Consider the following 14,550-nt stretch of genomic DNA (forward strand, 5'->3'; position numbering starts at 1 on the left):
TTCCTCTTTGCGAAACGTCGACTTCTCGTTGTACCGCAGGCTTTTGTTCTTACTACGGGACGGGAATATAAGTGTTACAAGCAAACAGAAAAATAGGAAACGATGCGATAAAGTTGTCGGACACACATGGTTGCAAAGCAACGCACATGGTTGCAAAGTGAAACCTGTTTTTAACTTGCGAACGTGCCTTTAATTCCACACACCTGAAAATGATCAACGCGTGGTGATTAAGAGTGATTTAGAAATTATTTCCTCGCAACAAACATATGTAAAGTGTGCATCGTATAAATATGAATATCATGAAATAATAAAATGGAAAATGTGTTGATCAAATTTTAAGAGAAAAATATAAGAAACGCGATGATGGCGTACATAAAGAAGATTTTCGATCTCATGAAAATAAGTCGTAATAAGATAAGATAAGTGCGAGTCAAAAATAAAAGTTACTTCAATATTTCCCGAGGTGTGTATCAGATCCAATTAATTAAATTGCCTCGCTGCATGTAGCTGTTAATGTTCTACAATATTTAGATGGCTGTACGTTAATCCAGAATCGAGGAGACCAGTAGTAAGAATGTCGATTCCATTTCCGTAACAGCTAATTTCTCGATCATCGCGCATCCTGTTCCCCATTCGAACGAGCAATGATTACGATTAGAATGAAAAAAGAGGCCGACGAGGTTCTCTATCAAAGTCGACGAGATTCGCAACACGATGCTCGATAAATCGCCACGAAGAGAAAGGGCCCTTCTGGCGATGGATTTTAGGCACACGTGCGTCGATCGCGTATCGACTTTTACCTTGCCGGGTTTAATCTAGGTAACGAACAAGAGAAACGAGTTGTCCTTTCTCCGAAAGGACCGTTAGCCTGATTTCCACTTCGTTTCGGCTATGTCGGAAGCGAGACAGGTGCTTGTCTCACGGGTGCATGCAAAGCTTGTCTCTCGGAAACCACCGGTAAACTTCTCATTATCTGCTCTTTCGCATTCGGTCTATCAAAACAGTTCTCGTCAACTCAATTGGCTCTTCAAATTCTGAAAAATGAAATCACTTCGCTCGGGAACTCCAGGGGAATCTTGAATCTTCTATCTCACGACTTTTTTTTTACGATTATGCTTATCCGAGTCTCATCATTGACTATAATTCACCGGGGAAAATAAACTCGACGTGAAACGTAGAATTTAATTGGGATTTATTTGGGAAAGCTAAAAAACTTGTTCCCTCTTCGTTCGGATCTTTTCTGTTCCGAAACTGTGCGTTTATTTACTTGACAAGTGTTCTTAACCCTAGTCCTACCGAGCCTTAAAAGTAACAGGTGTATGTTGATTAAAATTACATTATGAATTTATAAAAATGAGAAAATTGAATTTATTCGAACTTTGCACAGTTCGTATTATAATATCTGCTCCACTGAAATAGTTAATCATTTCCCATGAAAGCATCTTTATCATTTCAATAATTGTAAAGTAAAGTTTAGTGTCAATATTGCTAAAGTAGTAAAGAGAATAAAATTTCCAGTATTAAATCATGAACTGCGTGAATTATGAAATCTTCATCACGTGTATAACCTGCATGGATCTACAAAATACATATTTTAAATTTTCATTACAGGCTCGAATAAAAAAGTTTTCGGAAGTGTCTTTTTCATTTCCGCTTGTAATTCCCAGCAATTGCAATTTTTTAAAAATCCTTTCTGCACGTCATTCGGTAAACCAATTCTTCTAATTGCTCAAAAAAGGTCAGGTCGTTTGGTGCTCATTTGAAAACTTTCCAGCCGAATATCCCGAAAAGTATGAAAGATTTTAAAAAAAGTGTAAAATACGTGTCCAAGGATTTCGAGGGGGAAAGAGGTGGGCAGTATCAGTTTTTTATTTGGGTGGCGTTATCAAGGTCATTCGAAGGTCAAATTTGTTTTTTCAAACGGAAACCTGTATTTTTCATTATGGGATCTAATTGTACGTAAAAAGACCAGCAATTTTCGTAGGATACTTTTTTTTATCCAGTATTTGTTTTACACTTTTTTAATATCTTTCATACTTTTCGAGATATTCGGCTGAAAAGTTTTCAAATGAACACCATGTATGTAGATTATTTTATTTTCTGTTCTTCATCTTTTGCTTTTTCATCTCTTGAGCTTCACTCTTGGTCTCAATATTCATTCCATTGTATTCACCCCTTCCAACAAATTACTGATTGTATTACCATTTACAACGTGTTCCAGTTCAAATTGCATCAAAGTTTCTTTTCGCACGAAAATTTGTTATAGTTACAAAGAAATTACAAACTTTCTCGCAGTATAAGTATGACTCGCTCTCCTTCTTTTTAAATATCTCCGAAACTGGATACAAAAAAAGTATCCTTCAAAAATTGCTGGTCTTTTTACGTACAATAAGTTCCCATAATAAAAAATATACGTTTCCATTTGAAAAATCAAAGTTGACCTTCGAATGACCTTGAAAACCCTTTCCCCCTCGAAATCCTTGGTCACGTGTTGTACACTTTTTTAATATCTTTCATACTTTTCGAGATATTCGGCTTTTCAAATGAACACCCTGCGTTCATAACGTCCTCGGGCAATTTGCTATCGAAGAAGGGGATGATCGCGGAACAGTAGGATTTTGTTCGTCGATCTCTCGCGAACGCTTTAGAGTCGGCTCGATTAAAACCGGGCTGCGACGGGCCTATAGAAAATGTTATCGGTAGAGATTGCCCCACTATCGTTTCCGGTAGGAAAGCGGCGGATTCGGTGCTCGGGCAAGAAGATCGACGAGATCAGCGTGTCCAGGACAAAGGGCCACCTGTCGCGATCGTTCTGCTCATGCGAATCAATTTTCATAGGCGAGCGAGCTTGTCCAGCCATTCAACATTCTCGCGGGTACGTGTCCCGGCCATTTTTACGATTCGATTTGCACAAGACGGCGCGGATATTTTTTACGATCCCGTGTCACGGAAAACCCGTGAATCTCATTCTCGGACTCGGCAAGAGAATTACCGAAGAAGAACGTTCTCCGTCGAGGCGAACAAATCATTCCGGGAGATTATTGCCGGGTTTTTTCACCTCGCCTTGCAAGGAATCGCCGCAAAAAGACGCCATTACTTTTGCACCGACTCCACATTCTCCGTATTTACCGTCCCGCCGTTAATTAGAACGATCGTGCTTACTCCCCCTTTATCTGTCCACCGCGGATCTTTCGGTAGCTTCGCGATACTCTGGACGCAATTACGGATAAATTAAAACCGTTCCGCGGAGTCGTGCTGCAATTAAACCATAATTCTTGAGAACAGGATCGAGAAAATCGGGCGTCTCCGCCGTGGTCGATCGGTCGCGTCGTTGAGATTAACCCCTTAACGCACACTTTTTTTGAAAAAAACATCGGCCAAAAAAAATCAATTTTTGATATACTGCGTTTTTGTTCCATGGAAAAAGGCTATGTTTTATTCTTGAATAGATAAGTGTTATAGCTTACGATCCCATGTAAATGATAAATAAAACGATTCTTTTTTCTTTGCTTTCACATTGTTATTTTCAATTCTCGATTATATTCGAGTGTGACAAATTATAGCAGCATAAAATGCAACGCCGCTCGAATTATCTCGAGTGTGCACAGTTTGGCCCGTTTAGCGCGCTCGAATTCACTCGAGCGTACAAGTTAAGGGGTTAGGACAGTATTTTAATTTGAAATATTTTAATTCAATATTTCATTGCAAGCCACGGGAGCTAAAATTTATTTTTCTTTTTTCTATTCTGCATAAAAATCCGCGTTAATAACTCGCGCAAACGCACGAGAAAACTAAACGAGAAACACAGTATGAGCACAGGCAGCTACTACGAACAATGGACAACTAAAACACACAAAACACTACGTCCCAGGAAAAACATTTGCAATCTCGGATAGTCTATGAAAAATTCCAACCAAGTAGCCTGCACAAAGGCAATATTTTTTCGTGAAAATGATTTTCGGTGAATTTTATAGGATCGAAAGAGGACACCACAGGAAAGCGAGATCAAAGGATCTGCACGGAGTTAATGATGATCATCAGTGATCAGGATTTCTCAGCGTCGCGCGCGCAGTTTCCGTGTGGAGGGTGGAGAAACAAAGGCGGGTCTGGAACAATGCTCGTAGGTGCATTGTTTATTCGCCAGAGGAGAATCTTTGGGACGCGGGCAAGGTTCCGACATAGTAATGGGGGAGCCGATTCATGCGATGCTTGGGCTCTCTCGGTATGCTAATAACCGAATTAAGGCTGGCCGCCGAAACCGGGGTGAAAGTTCCGCGCGACGAACGCGAGAGAGAAAGAGAGAGAGAGAGAGAGAGAGAGAGAGAGAGAGAGAGAACGTTCCTTAATGAAGCTGTAAAACGCGCCGGAAAATACCGGGCCGCGTCGGTCCTCTGCCGCCGTAATTATGTTATCGTTTGAACGCAACCGGGATGAGAGATGAATTGGAAAGCAGGCGGGACTCGCCCGACTTTCCAACGGGACAAGCGAACTCCATTTCTGTAACAATAAATCGCGAGATACGCGAGCCCTTTTCCTGTCCATTAGCTGGAAGTGCAACGGGACAGGCTTTGTGCAACGGTTAATTTTCCCCGTGGGAAAAACCGCTGAAAAAATATTCACGGGTGCACGTGGAAAATACAATATTTAATCTATAATTTGCACCGACATTTACATCTTAACACGTTCGCGGACGTGAATGCTATAGCATTCGTTTTCATAGTGATGCAAAATGACACGAATGCTACAGCATTCAAATTGTAAAGTAAATTTTTATTCATTTAATTTTATACAACCTTAAGTTTTTATTCATTTAATTTTATACAACCTTAAGTTTTTATTCATTTAATTTTATACAACCTTAAGTTTTTATTCATTTAATTTTATACAACCTTAAGTTTTTATTCATTTAATTTTATACAACCTTAAGTTTCTATTCATTTAATTTTATACAACCTTAAGTTTTTATTCATTTAATTTGATACAACCTTAAGTTTTTATTCATTTAATTTTATACAACCTTAAGTGTTTATTCATTTAATTTTATACAACCTTAAGTGTTTATTCATTTAATTTTATACAACCTTAAGTTTTTATTCATTTAATTTTATACAACCTTAAGTTTTTATTCATTTAATTTTATACAACCTTAAGTTTTTGTAATTCATATACATTTCAAAGTAACGACCAACTGTCATCAGATTTCGGACAGTACAACTAGTTTCAAGAAAAATTGCCTGTCTATTTTTGCAGCTCACTGAAATTGTTACTGTCCGTGAACGTGTTAAAGCAAATAAAATTAACCGCAACTTTGCGTGCAGGTGGAAGCCATTTCTGTAACAATACACCTCGAGATACGCTTGACATTCTGCCGTCCATTAGCCGGCTAAACGGCTAATTTTGTGTCGCGGGTGAAACCTTCGCATAAGATAAAGAGACGCGTGTCATCCGCAGAAGTTGCTTTCTACATCTTTATTGACGCGACAGTTCGCGGAACGACGCACAGTGGGATTTCGGTGCTCGAAAATGGAAAAGTTTTTGGTATTTTAAAATAAACGAGTGATGGGGATGTTTTAAGATCATTCCAAAGGAAGCAAATCCGAAAAAAATTTTGTTATCCCCCCCTCCACGACCCACAGGAGGCAAAGTTCGAGGAAGAAATGAAAAACGTGAAATTCCCTTCGCATGATTTTTCCAATATTCAAGTGCAATTTGAAAGAAAACTATTAGAAATAGCTTAGTTGAGTTTAGACAATACGGAAGCTTGCATCTTCTAGGATTCAAACGATTTTCAAACAAGCAATTGTTACTACATTTTGAAAATTATAGTTTTTCCAAGCGAGCACTAGTTTTTCGCCGGAATTTGAACTGTAAACACGCGCATCTCAGCCGGAACCTAATAGAACCTAGCAACGACTACACTGTGATGAACTATGATTTGTTGACTGAACGATGCGAAAAAATTCATTTGCAACAAATTGCAGAAAATATGGTTTTTTAAATTTTCATCGTCCGAGTACCTCCTAACAAAAGCACGTACCGTATGCGTGATCCCCACTGAATAGCCGAGTTGGGTTTAGACAGTACGAAAGCTTGCATCTTCTAGGATTCAAACGATTTTCAAACAAGCAATTGTTACTACATTTTGAAAATTATAGTTTTTCCAAGTGAGCACTAGTTTTTCGCCGGAATTTGAACTGTAAACACGCGCATCTCAGCCGGAACCTAATAGAACCTTGCACCGACTATACTGCGATAAACTATGATTAGTTGACCGAAGAATGCAAAAAAATTCATTTGCGACAACTTGCAACAAATCTGCCAGAAATTACAGATTTACTTCAGGAATATTAACGGCATATCAATTCCACTTATTCTATAATTTGTTCAAAACCTGTGTAATTAATAAACACCGTGAAAGTTCAAATTGATTTCTGTTGCAATTCGAAGCTATAAATGTTACCTTTTTACCTATTAAATTTCATTCAATTATCTCTAATGGTTCAGAAGTTATTATTTTAGAGCGCCAAAATGCCATTTTCGCCTATTGTGCAGCTAGAATCGTTCGCCAGCGATTAAACGTTTCTCCGAATTCGGCCGCTTTTGCGAAAGTTTCTCCAGGAAAAACTTGACGAATCTCTCTCTGTGTCACCGGCGGGATTTATCGTCGATCGTTAAAAATCGTCCGACACCGTGCTTTCTTTTTTTTTTTCTCGGGGTGAGGAAACGTCCCGGCGAGAAAGTCGCTAATTTTCGTCTCGCGGCCGAGAAATCATCGATCGGTCGGCGAGATACACGGGGATAATTACAAAATCGCTCGTGACGGTGGATCCCGATCCCGAGGCCGAGGCAAAGGCAGCTTCGCTCGCGTCGGCGATTTATTGTTCGCGGCGTTCCATGGCGTTTATATAATAAAGGAGCCTCGGCCGGTGCTCGCCGGCGCGCAGCTTTCACTTCTCCCGGTAACCCCGTATCAATTTATTGACGCAGAAACCTGGTCGCGCCCCGTAAAAATTCACACGTGACACGGTCATGCATAGTTAGGCTGGTCGCACCCCCCGACGACTTTGTCTTCGTCTTCGTCTTTGTCTTTGCCGCAGATCGTTCCTGTTACCTAACGAGAGAATCGGACAAACGTACACGGAGGAGACGTCTAACGATCCCTGACGGGACCGCTGTTAGGCGAGAAAGGAGTATAGCGCAGATCGGAGATTAGCCGCGTCAGCGATCGTTCCGGCGAGATTAGCTTGCTGGAATATTTAGGGAGTTATTGATTCCCTGCAACACTTTCCTCGAAGGGAGTCAGTCGAATGTCGGATTCGTTTTCTGTGAAAGTCCTTGGGTGCTAATGCAAGGTCCTATGGGGGTCCTTGATCGTTTGGAGTACACTTGGTTGTCTGAGCAAACTGCTGGAGGATCTTATGGTGGCGTTGATTGTCCTTGGAGCCGGATTCAGGACCTCTTCGAGACCACCGCCTTTAAAAAGGATTTATTTTGGAATCGATGATTGCCTTTGGAAGACGTTAGAGGATCGTAGTCATTGGTTCAAGAGGATTGTCTCAAGTCCTTGATTGTTGTTAGAAATTATTGGAGTCCTCGATTGTCCTTAGTTGCTATTAGAGAAGTACTTGATTGCCTCTGGGAAATACTAGAGGATGTCGTCCTTGATTATGCTCGGAAGATACTAGAGGGTCTTATGTCGTCCTTGGTTATGCTCGGAAGATACTAGAGGGTCTTATGTCGTCCTTGATTATGCTCGGAAGATACTAGAGGGTCTTATGTCCTCCTTGATGATCCTTGGAAACTACTAGATGATATTATGCAGTCCTTCATTGTTCTTAGAAACTACTACAAGATCTTATGCGGGCCTTGGTTGCTCTTAGAAATTGCTGAAGGATCTATAGAGTCTTGTGGCGCTTTGGGCAACGTTTATAAATTACTAGAGGTTCCCATAGAGTCTCTAGAGGGTCGCGATAGTTATTAAAGGATTCACAAATGTCCTTCCGGTCCTCAGAAACCTTGTCGAAGCTCTATAGAATTGATACCATTTGGGAATTTCTAATAAAACTGCTTCGTGATGGTTGCAGGAGGATCCACGAATATCCTATCGGTCCTAAATTATTTAGGATCTTACAAAGGGAAAGGATCTTACGAAGTCCTTGTTGACCCTTGTGGCCTCGGGTAACTATCTAATAATAATAACTGGGAAAGACCTGAGGTAACTATCAAGGTTACCAGATCCCGCGTCAGATCCCAACAGCTGTGGCAGATCCTTAAGTGATCTCAGAGATCTCGATGGCCATTGGCGAACGCGCTGGACGCGGGGTAGATCCTGAAATGCTCTGGAAGACGTTGATAGAGCTCAGCGAAGGATCCTAATAATCCCTGAACTTCTCGGAAAGATCTTCGGCGTCTCAGCGAATCCGCCGTCGTCCTTGTTTCAAAGTCTGTTCTTAAACGATTCAGGAGACCTGGACGGATCTTAATGAAAGCCCTGGATGCAGAAGCGGGATCTGAAACGCTTCGGAAGACCTCTCGGCAGAGTTTAGCAGAGGATCCTACTAATCCGAGAACTCGGCGAAAAGATCATCGGCTCCGACGTGTCGCAGAGTCTGCTCGTTTAAACGATCCGGGAGACCTTGATGGAGACCTCGATGAACGATTCTAATTGCTCCCTCGAGAAGAACTGTCGCGGTCGAGCGAATCCTGGCAGTTACAGTAGCGTTTAGAACACCGGCGGGGCGCATTTCAAAGATTCCTCGTGTATCTGTAAAAGCCTCGGAACGACATTGTAATTGGTTGGGCAATCGTTGCCCCGTTTCTTGTACGAGGTATTTAACAGGATGATTGAGCGATGGATTAACCGATAAGCCGCCGCGGCGCAGGAACGACCCGCTTTCCTCGGCCGTTAAACGTTCGGAAAGACACGTTGCATCCTCCCCCGGTGGCTTATGTCCCATTTACCCAGTTCATTACGCGCATGCATGCGTGAAAACCGAGCGTGTCACGATTTCACGTAATTTTCCACGGGCGCACGATTTTCATTCCGCGGATGGGCGTTCCCGAACGAGAAAGAAGAAAAAAAGAAAGATCACGGTAGAAAACCGCATTCCACCGGCTCATATTGTCTAACGACATAAACGCAGGGAGCATAAACGCCGTTTCTCCATCCGCTGAAAATATAGAGCGCGAAAAACGATCGCATTTAAACCTCAAGTGCGTAGGTAAACTAAATATTAGGAACATGAATGCACACATGGGGTCCATTGAGGACCCCACTTCCCTAATTCCTTGCTAACTTCGATCACGGCAACAATTTATTTCTGTAAACACATTAAACATAACCTAAATATTGACAGAAGCAAATAGCTGAACTATCAGTTCACAGATGGCGCGGCTAAAAGTGTTAACACAAAATCCGACACTGGGGTCCTTTGCGGACCCCACTCATGCATTTAACGGGGGCCGGCAGGCGTTTGGCCTTGACTGTCACGCTATATTACGCTGTGCCTTTTTTTCTAGACATTTTACGTCTTAAATAAGTAAGTAATCAATTACAAATGCATACCACCGTGTTTGTACATGTCTTTGCTACGTCTGTATGGAGCCTTTTTTTCGATACGAACACTAAATCTCTCGAAATTAGGAGAATCTCTCAGCGGTAGCCATCTTGTGACGCCATACTTGCTTCAGAATTCGAATTTTCTGCCGAATATCACAAATTACTCTACGATGAGGTAGAAATTCGCAATTTGGGCTCCATACAGACGTAGATTGGACTTTGAGGAAACACAATTGACCACTTCTAAACTGCTCGTTGCAATATTGAAGCGGTAGTTTGAAAAGGTTTTGACCCTTGCATACGTATATGGATTTCAAACCATGCCGGCCCCCTTAAGGGTTAACAGCCAAGACTCCGTGGATTCCCGATAAGGTAGAGCGACCAGGTTACCGACAAAAATTGGCGAATAGTTTTCGCTGGGAAAAGGCTCGTTCGAGCTGACGAGATTATGCGGATATTTGGTAATATTAGGGGGACCCGTAAGTAGTCGATTATTTTGAAATCTAAAACAAACTTTGTAGTAAATTCAGGTTTGTATTGCTTAACCCGTTAGCGCCCATTGTACTCGCTCGAGCACAGGATAACAAGATTATATTTGTTTGCTTCCAGCGCCATCTAAGATTGACTAGATGTTTTGTCCATCGCTTACGAGTACTCACTAAACATGTAGAAAGCTGTATTACTAATGGTTATCTCTTTTTTACCAACCATGAATGAGATATTCGCACATATTTTGATTCTACAGTCCGGTATACTGCGTTTCAGTATAGTCTAGAATACTGAGTAGTCTAGTAACACTAGTATAGTCTAGAATACTGTACCTAGAATACAGTCAGTATAGTGTAGAAACGATAGTCATACGAGGGTGAGATGGGCATGCACTAAGTGTAAGGTTACATTGTGTACTGAAAAAGACTGTTTCATCCAATACCATTCGTAAGCCCATTGTACTCGATTGGCCAAGATTTTTTTTTTCAAATAAAATGAATGAAACACACATAACTGTACTGTACTGTACGTATATCACCAGCAGCAAACCTTCTGAATCAACGTTGACACTCGTTGACCTTCAATACATCTCCATGAACATCGCAAATTTTCTTTGTTGTTACATTAAATCCCGCATGAAAATGAAAAGTATGCAATGACGAATAGGATCCTCGGAAGGTACGGTCGCCGCCATTTTATTACAGCGTTGTAAAAAAAATTGTTAGAATATTTTGAACACGGGCCGCTTTACCGAAAACTATAAAAGAATATGTGTTTGAACGATCGGTACAGAACTGAAGGCAAAACAAATTCTTTGCAAATAATTGATTACTTATGGCTACCCCTAATATATAATATAGAAATGAAAGAAAAGGTACACTTTGGACCACTGAGGACTAATATTGGTTGGCAGACTGTCAGAGCTGAATTTTATTAACAAACTGCAGCTTTCTGTGCACGAGAGTGCCCATAAGTATTGTAATACTAAATTCTCATACCTCGAAGAGTTCCCTTTTGCAATTTTTAACACGTTGACTGCCATGACACCCATATGTGGGTGACGGAATTATTTGTCCAGATTTTTAAATGAATTTCTACGTTAATATATTCATTGTACCAAATGTAATTAGGATCTGTAAAATGCAAGAAAATTGGAGGACTACTCAATGTCATACATTTAATTTTTATCAATTTTTCTTCCATTAAATAACTTACTTTGATCTTATGGAATATTTGAGGTTTCTAGTGTGGCAGTCAAAGTGTTAAAGAATATACTATATTTTTAAGTTAAGAATATACTTTATTCTATAATTCCTTATTTTCTTTCTTATTATTCTAAATTAATTTTTTTTTGTTACCAATAAGAAATGGAATTGGACAAACAATTTCTGTGGATTCTAAGGGCCCTTGCAAAAGTAACGTGACTACCCTTGGCCCTTAACGAAACCACCACTGCGTGTCTCGAACCTCGGGCGATCCTGCGACTTTCTAAAAAGAAAAGAAAATTGTGCAATATTTTGCGGATGTTATCGTCTCTCCAGCCCCGTTTCCTGCATAAATTTATTTTCTTGGAAAATTGCAATCCGTCGGTCGGCAACGATAAATTTATCTTGGTTGAGGATTTTCCTGACCTCTTCCTCGTTCGATCGATCAACAGTTCTTTCACTTCCCTGCTTTAATATTGCGAGATCTTTGTACAGTCGTATTCCTGACTTGCGTAACCGCACGAAGAAAATGAGGCGATAATTCTTGTAGTTTACAGCGACAGGTTATTCGAGCAAAATCACTGCGTCGATGGGTAACGCGATTTTTTAATCAGGATTGGTTACATTCGAAGCCCCACCGACCTCTTATTTCCTTGTTTATTGAATCGGTGATACTTTGCTGCTACCTTACTGGAAAGTATTAAAGTAATATTCCTTGTTCGACTTCAAAGGAAATGAGGCGATCGTTTTTACTTGCCACGGAGTCAGATTAATTAAACAAAATCATCGTACCGGTGAAGCTAGTTGCATTTGAAGTTTTTCCTGATCTCCCGCTTCCTCGTTTATTCGGTCGATAATTTCTACGCTTTATCGCTTTATTACTGCGAGATCGTAACATAATAATATTCCTGCCTTGCGCAAGTTCAATGAGGAAACGAGGCAATTATTCTCGCATCTCGTAGCGCCCGATCGTTTCAGTGATATCGTCGCATAGGTGCAAGTCTGCTCGTCAATACGAGTGAAAATTAAAGTTGAAGCTGCACCCGACCTCTCGTTATTACTACTTTATTGCTGTAAGATCGTAAATAGTTGCTGTATAATATTCTCTATAAATATCCTCCATGTTGCACAACTCGTAGAAAAGAATCAGGTAATAATTATCGCATGTCACAGTATCTACTTATACTATTTCTAGTTATAATCTATAACAATTTTTGGTTTTACGCAAAAGACCCTTTCTAATAATACTATTTAATAAAAATCGTCGTATCGATACAAGTGCGCTAATCAAAAGTTGAATTCGAAGCGTCCCTGGACCTCTTATCGTCACCGCTTTATTACAGCTAGATCCCAAGATAATATTCCAGGCTCGCGCAACTTCAAACCTAAATCGCAGCAATAATTCAAATATTTGCCATCGCCGGGTTATCCAAGCGAAATAGTTACGATAATATTCCGGTTCGGTCTCGGTTCATGCTCGAGGAATCATCATCCGGTTAACAGATTAATTCCACTTGTCGTTCCTGGAGAATCTACACGGCGAAGGTGCGCAGTATAAATTAAAAAGAAAAAAAAAAAGAAATGAAAAGAAAAAATCTCTTCCCGCGTTAATTGCGGTCGATCGTTCACCAAACGGTGTGCGCGCACCTTCGTTGTCTTTGTCGTCGTTAACTCTGTCTCTTCTGTATGTGTGTGCGTGTGTGTGTCGAGGTAAGTTTACGGGCCGACAGGTATGTTACATCAGTGTAACGGTATGTTATCGAGCATCATCCCGGTTCACTGCGTCACGAGTTCTCCGGGTGAAGAGTGTTCGCTGGAACAGAACTTCGATCGTCTTCTGCTTCTTTTTGTCTCGGACGATGATGCCCCGTTTTCCGTGTCAACTTCTCCGATCTCGGTGCCGACCCGATCCGATATATGGATCTGCCCGCTCGAGAAAATGCTCCTCTGTGCGGCCTGTCTAGACCAGACCTAGACCTTGACTCGACTATCTAGACTAGACCTCGAGTGAACCTGGACTGGACCTAGTCTCTCCAGTCGCAAGACCTGCCACTAGATTAATTACTTCCGCCTGTTCTCTCCTTTTCCAATGTCAGTGTCCACACGGTTTCCGCGATTCCTCGGATCAACGATCGAGCGCCTTCTTTTGCCTCGATCTTTCCCTCCGGCGGGATTCTTTTTCTCATTTTCGGAGGTCAGATCAGGCAGCACTTCGATTTTCAGACTCCGTAGATTCGCGATAAGGTAGAGCGACCACGTTACCGACAAAAATTGGCGAAAAATGGTTTCACGCGCATCAACTTTTCGTCCTTGTGTTAGAGTATTTTTCGCTGGGAAAGGGCTCGTTCGAAAGAGGAAGGTTCAATCTAGCGTCCAGTAGCTGCCCTAACTATTTTAAAAAAGCCGGCCTGTCTTAAGTTTTGTTTCATAGTTGGTTCCTTTATTGATAGAAGATGTTACGTTCATTTCTTGGAACGTTCTTTCATTTTCTTTATTATGCTTATTTATTTCCAGGAGTGTCCAATTTCCGAGGGGGCATTTTCTTGAGCTAGACTTCAGAAAAGTGGATGAACTTCTCTCATTGATAACTGTTATGAGCGATCAAAATAAATTTCTCTCATTGATAACTGTGATGGGCGATCGAAACGAACTTGTCTCATTGATAACTGTGATGGGCGATCGAAATGAACCTGTCTCATTGATAACTGTTATGAGCGATCGAAATGAACTTCTCTCACTGATAACTGTTATGAGCGATCGAAATGAACTTCTCACACTGATAACTGTTATGAGCGATCGAAATGAACTTCTTTCATTGATAACTGTTATGAACGATTAAAATAAATTTCTCACATTGATAACTGTTATGAGCGACAGAAAATGAACTTCTTTCATTGATAACTGTTATGAGCGATCAAAATAAATTTCTCTGATTGATAACTGTTATGAGCGATCGAAATGAACTTCTTTCATTGATAACTGTTATGAACGATTCAAATAAATTTCTCTCATTGATAACTGTTATGAGCGACAGAAATGAACTTCTTCCATTGATAACCGTTATCAGTGATCGAAACAAACTTTTCTCATTGATAACTGTTATGAGTGACCGAAACGAACTTCTCTCACTGATAACTATTATGAGCGATCGAATTGAACTTCTCACACTGATAACTGTTATGAGCGATCGAATTGAACTTCTCACACTGATAACTGTTATGAGCGATCGAAATGAACTTCTTTCATTGATAACTGTTATGAGCGAACAAAATAAATTTCTCTGATTGATAACTGTTA

At 40.7% G+C, this 14,550-nt stretch overlaps 1 protein-coding gene across 2 annotated transcripts in view; it reads left to right on the top strand.

Moving 5' to 3' along the window:
• The window catches only part of Arl4 (ADP ribosylation factor-like 4), a 97,560-nt gene that overhangs the window by 27,230 nt on the left and 55,780 nt on the right, over positions 1 to 14,550 (top strand). The window contains exon 1 of one of the 2 annotated variants that reach the window (XM_076800220.1): positions 11,411 to 11,468. The exons of the other annotated variant lie outside the window; for it this stretch is intronic. The gene's annotated coding sequence lies outside the window, so the exon portion shown is untranslated. Of the gene's footprint in view, positions 1 to 11,410; positions 11,469 to 14,550 lie in introns of those variants that run through there. 2 annotated transcript variants of the gene reach the window in all.

This window comes from Halictus rubicundus, chromosome 1, assembly GCF_050948215.1.
Source record: "Halictus rubicundus isolate RS-2024b chromosome 1, iyHalRubi1_principal, whole genome shotgun sequence".
Classification (NCBI taxonomy): domain Eukaryota; kingdom Metazoa; phylum Arthropoda; class Insecta; order Hymenoptera; family Halictidae; genus Halictus; species Halictus rubicundus.